The sequence below is a fragment of the Panulirus ornatus genome, chromosome 18 (genome assembly GCF_036320965.1).
Source record: "Panulirus ornatus isolate Po-2019 chromosome 18, ASM3632096v1, whole genome shotgun sequence".
NCBI lineage: Eukaryota > Metazoa > Arthropoda > Malacostraca > Decapoda > Palinuridae > Panulirus > Panulirus ornatus.
In genome coordinates this window covers 37,139,797-37,154,233 of record NC_092241.1, presented here as the reverse complement: position 1 = coordinate 37,154,233, position 14,437 = coordinate 37,139,797, and the positions used below count along the sequence as shown (strand labels likewise).

At 40.9% G+C, this 14,437-nt stretch overlaps 1 protein-coding gene across 1 annotated transcript in view; it reads left to right on the top strand.

Annotated features, from left to right (window-relative positions):
- LOC139755030 (zwei Ig domain protein zig-8-like) overlaps nucleotides 1-14,437 on the top strand; it is a 756,153-nt gene that overhangs the window by 646,220 nt on the left and 95,496 nt on the right. The window lies entirely within an intron of this gene.

Sequence of the window (14,437 nt, the reverse complement as noted above, 5' to 3'; positions counted from 1 at the left end):
TTCGTCTGTTCCCTGGCGCTAACTCGCTGACGCGGGAAAACAGAGATTAAGTATAATGAAATAATTGATATATATAATATATATATACACATACATGCATATAGGGTGTCTCAAAGACGTATACACACTTTGAAATTTTAGTAATACAGTATCAATTAAAATACATCCAAGATTTCTAAATGAAGATGGAGCACCTCACCCCTACCATTGCGATGTAAGGGGTCGGTCTTTATGAAAATCTTCCTGAGAGGTACCATTGAATTACCACCTTCGTTTACCAGACCTCACGCCACTGGACTTTTTTTTCATGAGGACACCTAAAAGATAATGTTTATCGCGCAAAACCGACAACAGTAGATGGGATAAAAGCAGCCAGTGAAAGAGATTACGCCCAAATCCCAAATGAACCGCTTAATTCTTGTTGTAACTATATGGAACTGCGTTTTCATCAGTGTCTGGGCCAGAATGGCTATCAGTTTGAACACATGCAATACCTCAAAATAATTACACATCCGTCCTTCGTAATTTGAATTATTTATTTTGGACGTAGTTTGACACATATTAATAAAAATTCATTGTTCACTTTTTGAGACACCCATATATATATATATATATATATATATATATATATATATATATATATATATATATATATATATATATATATATATATATATATATATATATACATATATTTAAATATATATTATACTTTGCCGCTCTCTCCTTAGCGAGGTAGCGCAAGGAAACAGACGAAAGAATGGCCCAACCCACCCACATACACATGTATATACATACACGTCTACACACGCACATATACATACCTATACATCTCAGCGTATACATATATATACATACTCAGACATATACATATATACACATGTACATAATTCATACTGTCTGCCCTTATTCATTTCCGTCGCCACACCACCACACATGAAATGACAGCCCCCTCCCCCCGCATGTGCGCGAGGTAGCGCTAGGAAAAGACAACAAAGGCTACATTCGTTCACACTCAGTCTCTAGCTGTCATGTATAATGCACCGAAACCACAGCTCCCTTTCCACTTCCAGGCCCCACAGAAGTTTCCATGGCTTGCCCCAGACGCTTCACATGCCCTGGTTCAATCCACTGACAGCACGTCGACCCCGGTATACCACATCGTTCCAATTCACTCTATTCCTTGCACGCCTTTCACCCAACTGCATGTTCAGGCCCCGATCACTCAAAATCTTTTTCACTCCATCTTTCCACCTCCAATTTGGTCTCCCACTTCTCCTCGTTCCCTCCAACTCTGACATATATATTCTTTGTCAATCTTTCCTCACTCACTCTCTCCATGTGAATAAACCATTTCAAAACACCCTCTTCTGCTCTCTCAACCAGACTCTTTTTATTACCACACATATCTCTTGCCCTTTCATGACTTACTCGATCAAACCACCTCCCACCACACATTGTCCTCAACCATCTCATTTCCAGCAAACCCACCCACCTCCGCACAACTCTATCCATAGCCCACGCCTCGCAACCATACAACATTGTTGGAACCACTATTCCTTCAAGGATACCCATATTTGTTTCCAAGATAACCTTCTCATCTTCCACACATTTTTCAACGCTCCCAGAACGTTTGCCCCTTCCCCCACCCTGTGACTCAATTCCACTTCCATGGTTCCATCCGCTGCCAAATCCACTCCCAGATATCTAAAACACTTCACTTCCTCCAGTTTTTCTCCATTCAAACTTACCACCCAATTGACCCTACTGTACCTAATAACCTTGCTCTTATTCACATTTACTCTCAGCTTTCTTCTTTCACACACTTTACCAAACTCAGTCACCAGCTTCTGCAGTTTCTCGCCCGCATCAGCCACCAGCGCTGTCTCATCAGCGAACAACTGACTCTCTTCCCAAGCTCTCTCATCCACAACAGACTGCATACTTGCCCCACTTTCCAAGACTTGCATTCACCTCCCTAACAACCCCATTCATAAACAAATTAAACAACCATGGAGACATCACGAACCCCTGCCGCAAACCAACATTCACTGAGAACCATATATATATATATATATATATATATGGCCGCCGTTATTTCTTGAACCACCTCGAAATCTCTCTAATTCAGGAATGTGCAAACAACGACCAGAAATACGTAGTAGTCCTTGTAGCAGCCTCTTTACTCCTTACCAAATGTCACCAAATTTGTTACACCTCGGACTGCAGATGCTCGCTCGCTAATGAAGTGAAGGCTTCCTGTGTAGATTGTGGGGATTCGTCCAGTATTCAGAACTGGGTTTTATATTTTCTAACAGATCCCCTTTGGTGGATGTGTTCCCCATTACTCAAAACTCGTTGTCAATGAAAGTTCGATCATCATCATACGTAGGAAAGAATTCCTTCGAAAATTATGATCTCTCCTTCGTGTCTTCATCTTTGAGTCTCTTCGCTATTTGTGTATTTCTTGGGAGCATGTCTTAGGATGGAGTTATAGAAGTCTAACCTGAAAACGATGCACAGATTTACTGTGGCTACACACAAACGTGGTGCTTGTGAAGGGACGATATTCTCCATTCTTCACGATGATAGTGTTCCCATGTAACGACAGAGCCCCTTTCACCAACACAGTAAACCTATCCTGGAAATATCCGTTCGTTGAGAGCATCACATTTATCTTGCAATTATCTTTTAAAGGCTCATGCTGCTTGTGGTAGCAGCTACTTTGTGAATAAAATTCCGCTACTTTTCGATGTTGCAGGTTCTAGGATTACATGAAATACGATTTTCTTGCATCTTGAACATGTCTCAAAATGAAAAATATTGCACCAAACACACACTACAATAATGTTTTAGTGTTCTCAGAGCAAGGATATCATATACGGTACATATATATATATATATATATATATATATATATATATATATATATATATATATATATATATATATATATATATCATACTTTGTCGCTGTTTCCCGCGTTAGCGAGGTAGTGCAAGGAAACAGATGGAAGAATGGCCCAACCCACTCGCATACACATGTATATACATAAACGCCCACACACGAACATATACTTACCTCTACATTTCAACGTATACATACATATACGTACACAGACATATACATATTTACACGTATACATAATCATACTTGCTGCCTTCCTCCATACCTGATGCCTACCCGCCACACATGAAATGACACCCCCTTCCCCTCGCGCGCGTGCGAGGTAGCGCTAGGAAAAGACAACAAAGGCCACATTCGTTCACACTCAGTCTTTAGATGTCATGTATAATGCACCGAAACTACAGCTCCCTTTCCACGTCCAGGCCCCACAAAACTTTCCATGGTTTACCCCAGACGCTTCACATGCCTTGGTTCAATCCATTGACAGGACGTCGACCCCGGTATACCACATCGTTCTAATTCACTATATTCCTTGCACGCCTTTTACCCTTCTGTATGTTCAGGCCCCAATCGCTGAAAATCTTTTTCACTCCATCCTTCCACTCCAATTTGGTCTCCCACTTCTCGTTCTCTCCACCTCTGACACAAATATCCTCTTTGTCAGTGTTTCCTCACTCGTTCTCTCTGTGACCAAACCATTTCGATACGCCCTCTTGTACTCTCTCAACAACACGCTTTATATTACCACACATCTGTTACCCTTTCATTACTTACTCGATTAAACCATCTCACGCCACATATTGTCCTCACTCATTTCCAATAATTCCACCCTTCTCCGCACAACCCGATCTATATCCCATGCCTCGCAACCATATAACATTGTTGGAACCATTATTCCTTCAAACATACCCATTTTTGCTCTCCGAGATAACGTTCTCGCCTCCCACACATTCTTCAATGCTCCCAGAACCTTTGCCCCCTCCCCAACCCTGTCACTCGCTTCCGTTTCCATGGTTCCATCAGCTGCTAGATCCACTCCCAGATATCTAAAACATTTCACTTCCTCCAGTTTTTCTCCATTCAAAGATAACCCCAAATTCACTTGTCCCTCAACCCTACTGAACCTAACAACCTTGCTCTTATTCACATTTACTCTCAACTTTCTTCTTTCACACACTTTACCAACCTCAGTCACCAGCTTCTGCAGTTTCTGACCCGAATCAACCACTAGTGCTGTATCATCAGCGAACAACTGACTCGCTTCCCAAGCCCTATCATCCACAACAGACTGCATACTTGCCCCTCTCACCAAAACTCTTGCATTCACCTCCCTAACAACCCCATCCATAAACAAATTAAACATCCATGGAGACATCATGCACCCCTGCCGCAAACCAACATTCACTGGGAACCAATCACTTTCCTCTTCCTACTCATACACATGCCTTACATCCTCGATAAAGACTTCACTGTTTCTAGCATCTTACGTCCCACACCATACACACGTATTACCTTCCACAGCGCATCTCTGTCAACGCTATCATATGCCTTCTCCGGATCCATAGATGCTACATACAAATCCATCTGTTTTTCTAAGTATTTCTCATATACATTCTTCGGAACAAACACCTGATCCACACATCCTCTACCACTTCTGAAACCACACTGCTCTTCCCCAATCTGATGCTCTGTACATGCCTTCACTCTTTCAATCAATACCCTTCCATGTAACTTCCCAGGAATGCTCAACAAACTTATACCTTTGTAATTTGAACACTCGCCTTTATCCCCTTTGCCTTTGTACAATGGCAATATGCATGCATTCCGCCACTCTTCAGGCACTTCACCATGAACCATACATACATTGAATATCCTCGCCAATCAGTCAACAACCCAGTCACCCCCTTTTTTAATAAATTCCACTGCAGTACCATCCAAACCCGCTGGCTTTCTTCTTCCGTAAAGCTTTCACTACCTCTTCTCTGTTCACAAAACCATTCTCCCTGGCCCTCTCTTTTCGCATACCACCTCAACCAAAACACTCCACATCTACCACTGTATCATCAAACACATTAAACAAACCTTCAAAATACTCACTCCATCTCCTTCTCGCTTCACCACTACTTGTTATTACCTCCCCATTAGCCCCCTTCACCGATGTTCCCATTTGTTCTCTTGTCTTGCGCACCTTATCTACCTCCTGCCAAAGCATCTTTTTATTCTCCCTAAAATTTAACGATACTCTCTCACCCCAACTCTCATTTGCCCTCTTTTTCACCTCTTGCACCTTTTTCTTGACCTCCTGCCTCTTTCTTTTATACATCTCCCAGTCATTTGCACTATTTCCCAGCAAAAATCGTCCAAATTCCTCTCTCTTCTCTTTCACTAACAATCTTGCTACTTCATCCCGCCACTCGCTACCCTTTCTAATCTGCTCGCCTTTCCCATGCCACAGGCATCTTTCTCGCAAGCCATCACTACTTCCCGAAATACATCCCATTCCTCCCCCACTCCCCTTACATCATTTGCTCTCACCTTTTGCTATTCTGCACTCAATCTCTCCTGGTACGTCCTCAAACGTCTCATTTCCAAGCTCATTTTCTCTCGCAACTCTCTTCACCCAAACATTTTCTCTTCTTTTCTGAAAACCTTAACAAATCTTCACCCTCGCCTCCACAAGATAATTATTAGACATCCCTCCAGTTGCCCCTCTCAGCATATTAACATCCAAAAGTCTTTCTTTCACGCGCGTATCAATTAACACGTAATCCAATAACACTCTCTGGCCATCTCTCTTACTTACACACGTATACTTATGCATCTCTCTCTCTTCAAACCAGGTATTCCGAATCGCCAGTCCTTTTTCAGCACACAAATCTACAAGCTCTTCACCATTTCCATTGACAACACCGAACACCCCCATGTACGACAATTATACCCTCATCTGCCACATTACTCACCTTTGCATTCAAATCGCCCATCACTATAACCCGGTCTCGTGCATGAAAGTTGCTAACACACTCACTCAGCTGCTCCCAAAACACTTGCTTCTCATGATCTTTCTCCTCATGACCAGCAATAATCGCCCATCTCTATCCATTCACTTTCAGTTTTACCCACATCAAAACAGAGTTTACTTTCTTTATATATATATATATATATATATATATATATATATATATATATATATATATATATATATATATATATATATATATATTTTTTTTTTTTCTTTTAAACTATTCGCCATTTACTGCGTTAGCGAGGTAGCGTTAAGAACAGAGGACTGGGCCTTTTTTGGAATATCCTCACCTGGCCCCACTCTGTTCCTTCTTTTGGAAAATTATAAAAAAAACGAGAGGGGAGGATTTCCAGCCCCCCGCTCCCTCCCCTTTTAGTCGCCTTCTACGACACGCAGGGAATACGTGGGAAGTATTCTATCTCCCCTATCTCCAGGGATAATATATATATATATATATATATATATATATATATATATATATATATATACACACACAAAGTGCATATGAACGCGCACCTTTATAGAACATACAAACCTCCAATAGCCAACTTACCATTAGTCATCCACTCCCCTTGCTTCATTTACACTCACTTTTCGTCATTCTAAACTTAGGCTCACCTAGTATCACTTTTTGAATTCATCTTTTCAAAGAGCACTCATTTTGACCACCCTATTCACATCCATAATATATATATATATATATATATATATATATATACACACATATACAAACCTCAAACAGCCAGGATCGAACCCGGGACCCGTATGCAACAGGCGGGAGCGCTACCGCTAGGCTGTGATCGCCCCTAATAGGTAAAATACTATCTGCTGGCTGTGTGACCCTGATGGAAAATGACCGGTGTAGAACCTGTTGCTCACCAACGTGAGACGAAGGGTATTCGAGTACATAGTATTCGAATAGTCATTTCCCTATTAGGGCCGCCTGTTGCACAGGATCCCAGGTTCGATCCTGGCTGTTTGTGGTTTGTATGATATATATATATATATATATATATATATATATATAATATATATATATATATATATATATTATGGATGTGAATAAGGTGGTCAAAATGAGTGCTCTTCGAAAAGATGAATTCAAAAAGAAATACTAGGTGAGCCTAAGTTTAGAATGACGAGTAGTGAGTGTAAATGAAGCAAGGGGAGTGGATGACTAATGGGAAGTATTTAAGGAAGCAGCGTTGATGTGTGCGAGAGAAGAATGGGGCATGCGTAAGATGGGAAACGGCCATGTGAAAAACGATAGTGTGGGGTTGGCTGAAGTTAAGTAGCCAATGAAAAAGATGAGAGAGGTGTATCGGCGTTACCGGCAGGGAAGGAATGAAAGTGATTGAGATATGTAGAAGAAAATGCAGCAGGAAGTGAAGGAGGAGGTGGAGAGACTGAAAAAGAGAGAAATTCAGACCTTGGGAGAGCGTGTACCAGCAAACTATTGGGGGGATAAGAAAATGTTTAGGCAGGAGATTATTTGTGCGAGATAAACAGGAGAACAAATGAAAACAATGGTAATGGGGGAAAACAGGGAAGTGGTAACAGGCAGAGATGAGGGGAAGAAGAGATGGATTGAGTACTACGAACGTTTATTGAACGTATTTGATGTTGGGGTGGCACACGCTTAGGGTTTGGGTCCGGGATATGTACGCAGGGAGAGAATCATAGCAAATGGTTTGCTTAAAAGAGTAGAGGTGGTGAAAGCCTTGTGCAAGATAAAATGGGGTAAGACAGCTGGAGTAAATGATATTACAGTTCACTTTCTTAAGAAAGGGGGTGACTGTGTAGTGAATTGGTTGGTTAGGGTTTTCGGTTTATGTATGGATCATGGTGAGATGCAGGGGGATAAGTGAAATGCCTGCACAGTGCCAGTGAGTTTAGTCGGATTTTACAGAGATGTAAGTTTCCTCAGGAGCTGGATTGGGGGACACTGAGTTGTATCTTCAGTCGTAAATACAGAAGCAAAAAAAGTAATTGTGCGTCACCGTCTTCCGTATCTAATGTACCAATTGACTAGATAATGATTATCATGCCCCTAACATAACTATAAAACTCTTGGGTTCTTTTGTTTTTTTTTCGGCAATATAAGCTTCATAATGATGTTTATTTTGACGTATGTCATTCAGTTTCTCTACGCAGAATGATGTACTTCATTCTATCATATTGGTTATTGCTTTCTTTGAATTTCTTAGGTACAGCTCTTAAAGAAAATAGGCATTTATCATTTTCATGAATCCACCATTTTCGATTCGTTTTGGAATAAGACTATCATGTAAACAGTGGCACTTACGTTCCTTCCACTACTTTGATGATATCGTCCCAGGTTTGCCTCTCAGGATCAATGCAATGATCATTTCTCGACATTCATGTCGATTAGCATTACATGCAGTGTAGAAAGTCTCCTCACGAGTACTTTATCCGTGATCACCCTGTGCCACACTTCATATATCACTTTATCAATTATACTTCTTTCACTGCTAGAAGTAAATCTGATGCGTTCTCGTCACTAGTACGTTTCACAATTAATTTTGTTTAGGCAGAGTCAGCGGCCGAAGTTACTCGAGAGTGATTTGCCCCACGTATATACCCGGATGTCAAAATCTCCCATTATGATCGAATCGTCTTCGTTAGATGTGTATCTGCTAACTTACCAGAAAGTCTCGTCTTTTTCTGGTGTCTTTGTAGCGTGGCTTGTGGAATACCCCCTCTGTTACTTCTTATGAACCTTATCTGCAACTTCTACAAAAATAATTCGATATTATCCATGGCTGCATTTTTCTTCTTGGGAATGAGGGGAGTGTTAACATCCATTCTGTAGATGTCATGTGTAATGCACCGAAACCACAGCTCCCTATCCATAACAAGGCCCCACAGACCTTTCCATGGTTTACCCCAGACGCTTCACATGCCCTGGTTTAGTCCACTGACAGCCAGTCGACCCCAGTATACCACATTGTTCCAAGTTTTTGTACCTTACACGCCTTTCATCCTCCCTAAAAAAAAAAAATTCTATCATCCCTCTAGCTCCAATTTGGCCTCCCCGTTCTCTGTTCTCTCCATTTTGACACATGTATCCTCTTTGTCAACCTTCTTTCATTAATTCTCTCTATGTCCAGGCAATTTCAGCACACCCTTTTCAGCTTTCTCAACCTCACTCTTTTCATTACCACTCATCTCTCTTATCCTTTGATTACTTGATAAAGCCACCTCACACCATATGTTTTTCTCAAACACGTCCACTCTCCGCCGCACAACCCATGCCTCGCATCCATACAATATTGCTGGGACTGCTACACCCTTAAATAGATCCACCGCTGTACCCCAGGATAACGATTTCCCTTTCCGAACATTTTTCAGCGCTCTGTCAACCTTCGCCCCTTTATCTACCCTTTGGGACACTGCTGTTTCCATGGTTCTATTCGCTGCCATGTCCACTCCCAGGTATCTAAAACACCTCACGTCCATTCAAACTCGCACCCCAACTGACCTGTCCCTCAACTCTGTTAAATCTAAAAACTTTGCTTTTATTCACATTAGCTGTCGACTTCCTCTTTCCACACACACTTCGAAACTCGGTCACTAACTTTTGCAGTTTCTCACTCGATTTTGTCACCAGTCCTGTATCATCAGGAAACAACAACGTACTCGCCCTTCTCTCCAAAACTCGCATTTACCTCCCTCATTATAACACCCATAAACAAATTGAACAACCATGGTGATATTACACACCACTCTCCCAAACCAACCAAAATTTGGAACCGTTGACTCTCTTCTCTCCCTACTTTTGCACATGCCGTACACCCTTGATTAAAGCTTTCTCGCTGCTTCTAGCAGTTTTCCTCCCACACCGAATATTCTTAATACCTTCCACAAAGCATATTAATCAACCCTATAATATTCGTTCTTCAGATCCATATATGCCATATACATATGTATGTGGCATATATGGATCTGTTTCTCTATTTCTCGCACCCATTCTTTAACGCAAGCACCTGTTCCTCCCATCCTTTACCAATTTTGAAACCACACTGCTCTTCCCTAGTATGATGCTCCGTACACCCTCTCAGTCAGTGCCTTTCCGTACAACATACCTTTAAGCAACGGCACTCTACATGCATTCCGCCAATCCTCAGGCACTTCACCATGATCCATATATACACTGAAAATCCTTACAAACTAATAAACAACACAGTTACCCCCTTAATAAATTCAACAGCAATACCATCCGCTAGAGCCACCTTGCCACATATCGCTTTACGTATGCTTTCATCACCTATTCTCCCTTCACCAAACCACTCTCCATGACTATCATTTCGCATACCACCACGACTCAACCACCATACACTTGCGAATTTTCCATCAAACATTCGAACAATCTCCTCGCTTCATTACTACCTTTTACCTCTTCTCCCCGTCTCCCCTTCAACGATGTTCATATTTGTTCTCTTGTTTGCCGCAATTAGTAACATCCTTCCAAAACATCTTATTCTCCCTAAAGTTTACTGATACTCGCCCCTAGTAGCGAAATGACTATTCGATTACAAGTAATCGAATACCCTTCATCTCACATCCATGAGCAATGGGGTGTAGACTCGTCAGATCCCATCAGACTCGCGTTACTAGCACAGCTAGCATTTTACAGAACCTTACTGTACAAACGCTGATGTATATGAGCATGAGTATATTGCATATGATTTAGCATTTTTTCATAGGACATATAATACTCTCCAACAGCCAGAACTCGAACCCAGGACCTTTTTATGGTAGTCGGAAACGCTAACCGCTCGGCTATAATCGCCTCTAATGGGAAAATGACAGTTCGATTACAAGTAATGAAATACCCTTCACCTCGCATCCATGAGCAACGGTGTCTAGACTGGTGAAATCCATCAGGCTTGCATCCCAGCGGCTAGAATTTTATAGAACCTTACTGTCAAGCGCGGAGGTATTTGTACACGAATAAGTGCATCTGAACGCGCACTTTCATAGAACATATAATACCCTCCAACAGCGTTTGTACAGTAAGGGTTTGTAAAATGCTAGCCGCTGGTAATGCAAGCCTGATGGGATTTGGCCGATCTAGACCCCGTTGCTCATGGATGCGAGACGAAGGGTATTCGATTACTTGTAATCAAATAGTGATTTTCCTATTAGAGGAGATTATAGCCGACCGATTAGCGTTCTCAACTACCATGCAAAGGTCCGTGCTTCGAGTCCTGGCTGTTGTAGGGCATTGTGTGTTCTATGAAAGCGCGCGTTCCGTTAGACTTGAGGAACATGAACATAGTATAAGAACAGGACAAGAATCGATTGCCTTGTTTTAATCATGTAAGTGAAGGTCTATACAAATCAGATGGCTTTACTGTGATAAGAATTTGCAAACAGTTCCACTTCTTGTCCACATAATAAGTTCGATACGCTTGTTGTCAGTCTCGGTCGCACCCGACCTCCTTTCGGGTAGTCACTTGTTTACCAGATGGCGTCCTAGCTACGTCTTTTCTTTGTATATCAACTGACTGACTGTTATATTTCTTTTTTGTATCTCCCCTGATGATGTGATTATCACACGAAAGTACACTTGCGAACTTATCGTGTTTCATTTTCCCGTAGACTCGTAGGAATATATATATATATATATATATATATATATATATATATATATATATATATATATATATATATATATATATATATATATTTTTTTTTTTTTTTTTTTTTTTTTTTTTTCTTCTTTTTTTTCTATTATACTTTGTGACTGTCTCCCGCGTTAGCGACGTAGCACAAGGAAACACGCGGACATATACAGACCAATGCATTTCAACGTATACATACATATGCATACACAGATATATACATATATACACATGCACATATCCATACATGCTGCCTTCAACCATTCCGCCCGCCACACGTGAAATTCTTCATTCAAACTTGCCTCCCAATTCACTTGTCCCTGGACCCTACTGAGCCTAATAACCATTTACTCTAGGCTTTCTTCTTTCACACACTTTACCAAACCCGGTCCCCAACTTCTGCAGTTTCTCACCCGAATCTGCCACCAGCGCTATATCATCAGCGAACAACTGACTCGCTTCCCAAGCCCTCTCATCGACAACAGACTACATACTTGCCCCTCTCTCCAAAACTCTTGCATTCACCTCCCTAACAACCCCATCCATAAACAAATTAAACAACCATGGAGACATCACGCACCCCTGCCGCAAACCTACATTCACTGAGAACCAATCACTTTCCTCTCTTCCTACACGTACACATGCCTTACATCCTCGATAAGAACTTTCCAGTGCTAGCAACTTACCTTCCACACCATATACTCTTAAAACCCCACAGAGCATCTCTATCAACTCTATCATATGCTTCTTCAGATCCATAAATGCTACACACAGATCTATCTGTTTTTCTAATTCTTTCTCGCGTACATTCTTCACAGCAAACACCTGATCCACACATCTTCTATCAATTCTGAAACCACACTGCTCTTCCCCAATCTGATGTTCAGTATATGCCTTCGCCCTCTCAATCAATACCCTCCCTTATAATTTCCCAGGAATACTCAACAAACTTATCCCCTTTGCCTTTGTACAATGGCACTATGCATGCATTCCGCCAATTCTCAGGCACTTCACCATTAACCATAAATGTACTGAATATCCTCACCAGGGAGTCAACAACACAGTCACCCCCTTTCTTGATAGATTCCACTGCAATATCATCCAAACCCGACGCCTTGCCGGCTTTCATCTTCCACAACGCTTTCACTACCTTTTCTCTGTTTATCAAATCATTCTCCATGACCCTCTCACTTCACGCACCACCTCGACCAAAACACCCTATATCTACCCCTCTATCATCAAACACATTCAACAAACCTTCAAAATACTCACTCCATCCCCCTCTCACTTCACCACTACTTGTTATTACCTCCCCATTTGTTCCCTTCACCGATGTTCCCATTTGTTCTCGTTGTCTTACGCACTTTATTTATCTCTTTCCAAAACATTTTTTTATTCTCACTAAAATTTAATGATACTCTCACCCCAACTCTCATTTGCCCTCTTTTTCACCTCTTGCACCTTTCTCTTGCCTCTTTCTTTTATACATCTCCCAGTCATTTGCACGATTTGCCTGCAAAAGTCGTCCAAATGCCTCTCTCTTCTCTTTTACTAACAATCATACTTATTTATCCCACCACTCGCTACCCTTTCTCATCTGCCCACCTTTTTCATGCCACAAGCATCTTTTGCGCAAGCCATCACTGCTTCCCTAAATACATCCCATTCCTCCCCCACTCCCCTTACGTCATTTGCTCTCACCATTTTCCATTCTGCACTCAGTCTCTCCTTTTACTTCCTCACACAAGTCTCATTTCCAAGCTTACTTATTCTCGCCACTCTCTTCATCCCAATATCTTTCATTTCTAAAACGTTTAAATATCTTCACCTTCGCCTCCACAAGATCAGACTCTTCCCCTTTACTCTTGAGCTTCGTTTCACTCGAGCCAAAACATCCAGGTTCCTTTCGTCAAACGTACTACCTCTCTCTCTCTCTCTCTCTCTCTCTCTCTCTGTATATATATATATATATATATATATATATATATATATATATATATATATATATATATATATGTATGTATATATATATATATATATATATATATATATATATATATATATATATATATATATATATATATACATATTTTTTTTTCATACTATTCGCCATTTCCCGCATTAGCGAGGTAGCGTTAAGAACAGAGGACTGAGCCTTTGAGGGAATATCCTCACCTGGCCCCCTTCTCTGTTCTTTCTTTTTGGAAAAAAAAAAAATGAGAGGGGAGGATTTCCAGCCCCCCGCTCCCTTCCATTTTAGTCGCCTTCTACGACACGCAGGGAATACGTGGGAAGTATTCTTTCTCCCTATCCCCAAGGATAATAAATAAAATGAATATATATATATATATATATATATATATATATATATATATATATATATATATATATATATATATATATATTCGCCCTTTCATACGTAAGCGCGGTAACATTAAAAACAGAGGACTGAGCTTTAGAGATAATATCCTTAATTGGCCCTCTTCCCTGTTCCTCGTTTTTGAAATGACGGAAAAGGATATATGATATGCTTCTACATGGATATAATGTATACAAGTTGTGATGGAGAAATTAGAAAAAAAAAAAAAAAGCGGCGAAAGTGTTCCATGGAGTGAGAAATAATTTAATTTCCACAATAATTTTCGGAAGGCGGTCACTCATCCATCCCGAGGTCGGTACAACACCGCTAGTGAGAAAGCGGCGTGTGTGGAGAAATCGATCACATTTACTCCTCAAGATGTTGAAATCTCATACAACCAAACACAAGTGTCACTGTATTCACCCATCATATGTATATTCGCACGACCTCGTAAATAATCATAGCACTGTATGAAACGAAATAGCAACTGAACGCGGTATG